Source organism: Lemur catta, chromosome 1 (genome assembly GCF_020740605.2).
Source record: "Lemur catta isolate mLemCat1 chromosome 1, mLemCat1.pri, whole genome shotgun sequence".
NCBI classification, from domain to species: Eukaryota; Metazoa; Chordata; class Mammalia; order Primates; family Lemuridae; genus Lemur; species Lemur catta.
In genome coordinates, this window is record NC_059128.1 from 137864488 (window position 1) to 137870487 (window position 6000).

Below are 6000 nucleotides of genomic sequence, written 5' to 3' on the forward strand. Positions count from 1 at the left end.
TATTCCTTAGAATCCATGGCTCATTTGCCAAGATTCGTGGAAGAATTGCAAATGACCAGAGAGGGGTTAGCTCTTTGACTATACGGCAGGGAGAAAGGAATAATTTTCCCTCTGCCAAATCTTTTCAAATGGAAAAAAAATGATTTTCGGTGTGGAAATAATTCCAGGACATTTTAAATTGCAATTATTCTAAAACTTTTTGTTAAATTTGCTGGTCTTGGTTTTCTTTGCAGATGGTGACTTGTTCTCATGCATTTCTGTTACGATTACTTTATTGACAGTCTGATTAAAAAGTACTATTTTAATCCAATTTTCACTAAAAATAAGGGTATTTTTTATATATTTACATACATAAATGTGGCTAGAGGATAGAGAGATGGCAGATAGAGAGATGATAGCTACAAAGAGAGATTGAGAGATTAAGAGAAAGAGGGAGTGAGAAACAGAAAGAGGGTAACTAGCCCGACAGACACATAGATAGAAATTAGGATCAAGTTCCTAATGGAACAGATTGAATCTTCTTCAAACCTCAACTCACCTCAGAATTGTACTTTGGGCCGGGTGTGGTGGCTCACGCCTGTGATCCTAGCACTCTGGGAGGCCAAGGTGGGAGGATCACTTGAGTTCAGGAATTCAAGACCAGCCTGAGCAAGATCGAGACCCCGTCTCTACTAAAAAGAGAAAAAAGTTAGCCAGGCATGGTGGCACATGCCTGTAGTCCCAGCTGCTCAGGAGGCTGAGGCAGGAGGTTCGCTTGAACCCAGGAGTTTGAGGTTGCTGTCAGTGAGGCTCATGCCACAGCACTCTAGCCTGAGTGACAGAGAAAGAGTCTGTCTCAAAAAAACAAAACAAGACTGTACTTTGGATATTAATCTGGCATGGAAGGAAGGGTGAAAAGAATGTCATCTTTTCAGGGACAAGTCAGAAGACATCATACACATATAAACGAAACATTTCCAGCTGTGTGAGAGAGTGGGAGTAGTCACAAGTATGGAAAACCTACAGGGCCTGTTTCAAGACAGACAAACCCCCACAGAGAGGACAGAATGTTTGTGGAGGCTTAAACAGCTCTGTGGAGCCCCTGAGAAGCACCGACATACACACGTGACATTTCTTAACATGTATCAGAAGGCAGATGAGAAAGTCTCCGTGTCTTTGTTTCCATTAGAAATCTTGCTACGGAAAGTGAAAGGACAGCCAAAATGAGTGATGCCCTGGTGCTCTTTAAACAAATGACTGTCAGGGCTCTAGGAGGAGTGGCCTCTCCACTCGTCTACCTGCAGTATCTCCTTCCTGCCTGGTGGAATCGTCTCACCCTCCCCTGCCTGGCAAATCTTATCCAGGCTTCAAGGCCAGCTCCTTCACACACCTACCTCCCAACCTCATCCTCCCATCAAAGGAAATTTTTCTCTCTTCTGACACCCCAAGGCACATATTGCTTGTACCAACTTGTACCTAACATTTGTCACTTAATCATGTGTGGTATCAACTTTTGTATGAATAAATGCCTGGATCTCCGTCTAGGCTGCACATTCCTTGAGGGAAGAGGAGATAACTTCTTCCCCTCCTTCTACTAATGCCCTCCACCCCCAGGGCACTTAGCAGGGCCTCATGTACCTGGTGGAGCTTAATAAATATCTTAGGAATAAATGAATCCATGAACAAATGGATCAACGTAGAAAAAGGTCATCAGAGTGAACAAGTAGGTAAGAAGTGAGAATGATTTAGCATGCAGAGTAGTTTGGGAACAGATGTGGAGAAGTTTAAGCCTAAGGATATAGCCTAAGACAAGACCCAGAGTCTTCCTCTTCTCTCATTTGTTAGACTATGCTTCAAGCAGAGGGGCTCATGAAAGACTTTAAGGGCAGAGAGGGCTCCCTCTGCAACTGCAGAAGTACAAGAGCCATCGCAAGGAGGAAACCACCAAGGAAATGAATTAGCTGGACAGTCGGGAGTGGGGAGAGGGGAGGTGAAAGAACCAAGGTTGGGATTTAGAGCAAAGAGTTTGGGTAATGATACAGAAATACAGGAAGTGGCCAATGCAAACATCCAAGGAGACTGTGTAGCTTAGTATCTAAGTTAAGAACAGACAAGGTGGGCTGGGCACAGTGGCTCACGCCTGTAATCCTAGCACTTTGGGAGGCCAAGGGGGGAGGATTGTTTGAGCCCAGGAGTTCAAGACCACCCTGAGCAAAAGCAAGACCCTGTCTCTGCTAAACATAAAAAAATTTGCCAAGCATCATGGCACGTGCCTGTAGTCCCAGCTACTCGGGAGGCTGAGGCAGGAGGATCGTGAGCCCATGAGTTCAAGGCTGCAGTGAGCTATGATCATGCCACTGCACTCCAGCCTGGGAGACAGCAGAGGAAGGCCCTGTCTCAAAAAAAAAAAAAAAAAAAAAGAACGGATGAAGTGAAGAAAGACAAAGGAAGGCGAACCCAAAGGAGGAGGTTTCTTCTTCCAAAAACACACATAGCCTGAAGGAGGCTGACACCATGAACATGGAGATGGAGGAGTGCACAGCTGCCAGTGAACTTGAACAGGAGCACACAGGGGAGGGTAGAACACACTCCCTTAGCTCTTTGGGGCAGAGGAACATAGACCCCTATATACACGGGGACTTTGATCAGATTCAATGAGTTTTCAAACAACTGCAGCTGTTATCAATGCCAGAACTAAATTATTCATAAGAAACTAAAGTACAGGTTAGCTAAGACAATAGTCTACCTCAGTTTTCTCTCAAAACACTCATATATAAATAGTTATTCAATCTGGTCAGGAAATAATAATCTTAAATCTGAAATTTAAAGGTATTTCAATGAAAAACGGGAAAGACAAACTGCATACAGTTGTCCCTCCATGTCCGTGGGGGATCAGTTCCAAGACCCCATGCGAATCCCAAACTTTGCAGGTGCTCAAGTTCCTGATACAAAATGGCCTAGTATTTACATGTAACCTACACACCTCCTCCCACAGACCTTAAATCATCTCTCAGTTACTTATAATACCTAATACAATGTAAGTGTTATGTGAATAGCTGTTATCCTGCATTGTTTAGGGAATAATGACAAGAAAAAAGCCTATAAATGTTTAACATGGATGCAAATTTTTTTCTGATTATTTTCTAGCCTCAGTTGGTTAAATCCAGGCACATGAAACCCATGGATATGGTGGGCTGATTTTATATTTTTTCCTGCCACACACATAGGGAAGTGCAACAATTAGGAACAAGTAAGTACAGAAAGAGGAAAAAATTATTTTTAAAAGAGAAGTGATAAAACTATTTAAAGCCAAATATCTAGGGGTTTTTTGTGGTAGTATAAAGATTGTCAAAATAAATTTTCACTTTTCATCCAGATGTTTAGCATACTGTCAACACCATCAGAATTATCGATTTTATAACTTTGGGGCTGTCATGTTGGGTGTCATGTCAATTGTCAAGTAAATTAAGCTTTGTGAAGTTATGATTTGCAGCTACGCTCACTAACCCCAGGCATTTACAAAATGGTGTCTACCAAAACCCAGAACAAAACCAAATACATCGCTTTATCTGGTTAATTTTAAAAGTCAATTAGCTTTACTTCTTTAAAGTAAAGAAGTATTTAAGAAACAGGTTAACTATAAAATCATGTTTAAACTAGCAAGACAGTGAAGTATTAAACTAACTAGAAATTGCATGCACTAAAATATTTGTTTTAATTAAAACAAGCATATAAAAATCCTCAGCCTCACTAACAATATTATATTTCATTTATGTAATATATATTATTATAATACCAATACGGACAGCTTAAAAATAAGATTTTTTTAACCCATCAAATTGATTTAAGAAGATAGACAATAACTAGGTTTGTCCAACAAATGGGTAAGCAGAAGTTTAAATTGGTGTGAGCCTTTTGGAGGGTCATGTGTCACTAGCTATTAAAAATGAAAACATGCATATTCTCTAAATCAGCCATTCTACTTATAGAATTTTTTCCAAGGAAATGCTTTCTGAATGCACAAAGATATTCTTTTCATCATTGTTTCCTTGAAAGAATTTTCACTCTTTAGTGAAAAACTTAGACACAACACAGATATTCAACCATAAACAATTGGTAATATAAACTATGCTAAACTGGTAACATAAACAATGAAATAATATGCAATATATTTTTAATGAGCTTCTTATCTATTATCTTTATAGACAACCAAAAAAGAAACACAAGTTATCATAAACAAAAAAGAGCCAAAATGTTTATGATGTACTAAGATGTATCAATAATAATTATAATTATAACTATTACCACATACATGAGAAAATCTGGGAGAATATATATAAGTTAACAGTAGCTATCATGAAGGAATGACGGTGGTCAGAAAACAACACAACAACCTATTAATTTCTCTGCTACACATTAATGTGCTGTTTTGAATTTTTTAATAACAAGTATATGTGACAAAGAGTAAAAGCTTTAACTCTTTTGAAAGTCCTTCCCTGTCAAGAGCAGCAATTCTTCTACTAAGGAACATAGGAATTTTTTTGTTCCTGAACAACATACTAAATAACATGACAAACACACCCACGTGAATTAGTCAGCCACCTTCTCAAACTCTGGAGGTTTTAATCAGTTAATTTATACATCTGTCATTAGTCAATTCCATCATACTTCATATTCAAAATAATGTTTCAGAAGAGATTTGTAGCCATACCCAAAGAAGATGGAAATAATTTTAGAATTTTTAAATTAACATTAATTACTCCTGAAGTCATTTAGACTCCTTTTAGGTAACATACTCATGGAATTTTAAAGTACTTCAGTGACACACATGTTTTTTCCTTAAAAAATTTGTAGTGAACCCATTTCATTTGTGAAATTAATTTCAAAATTTAAATAAATATCAATGCACAGACGTGCTGCCACCAGCCAAAGCTTTTTCAACCCCAAAATATATAAAATCAGAATGCTTGTGTCATATATAAGTGAATCCATACTTCGCTAAATGCCCCATAATGGAATCAAATGTCAGCTCTAGTACCTGTTGTTACATGTTCTTGAAATGGTCCCTTGGCTTCCTCCCCACCTCAGTGCAATGTATACTTTTATTCAGGTTTATATTTTGTACATTTGTTTTTATATACAGATATGTTCACAATGTACGTTAACTGCTTTTTAAAATAAACTCTCCAAGAATGAAATCACAGGGGAGACTTCCGGTTTCCAGTCTGGCACTGCAGGAGCTGCGAAGTCTCCACTCTGCCCTGACAGCCAGTAAAAGCCAAACCAACTGAAAATTGTCACTTCTTAGATTCCCTCGGAGACGTGAAGTCACAGGGCAAAATACTGCCCCCAAAATTGGAGAGTCAGCAAGGCAGAGGAAGAGAGTCACAGTTCACCAGAGGAAAAATCTGTGAGCAAAATCCTCCCCGGGAGCAAGTGTTGGGTAGGAAAAATCCAAACTGTCATTGACAAGGCTCAGTTTGGACAAGTCTCAGGGACTGAAACTGCAGAGGGACCCAGTCATGTGGGGAAATCTCTTGTGAGTTTTACCTCCAGAATTTCTGCCAGGTCCTCATGGTAAATACCAAGAAAAAAAATCTCCTCCTGTTTCCAGCAGGGAGAGATGACGAGGAATGATTTTGAACTATGCCAGAGCATTGTTCCTCTTTAAAAGTCCTGCCCTCAGGAGAAACCATTTTACCAAAGCCTAACTTGCTGGAGTTTCCCTAGAGTCTAACCTACAGAAGTACCCAACTCCAGCACTCTCCTGCCATCCTGTCCCAGATAAAGGGGAAAAGGGTTGGAAAGCCCTGGTGAAGCTTACAGTCTAAAGGTGTAGGTTGACCAAAGACTGAAACCTAATCACAGGACTATTGCCCCACACCTTACTACCACATTACTAAAGATTTAGTTATCACAGTTCCTTTTAGCCAGTACATAATGTCTGCCTTTCAACAAAAAATTACAAGGCATACAAAAAGACAAGACACATAGTTTGAAGAGAGAGACTAAAAAAAGCAT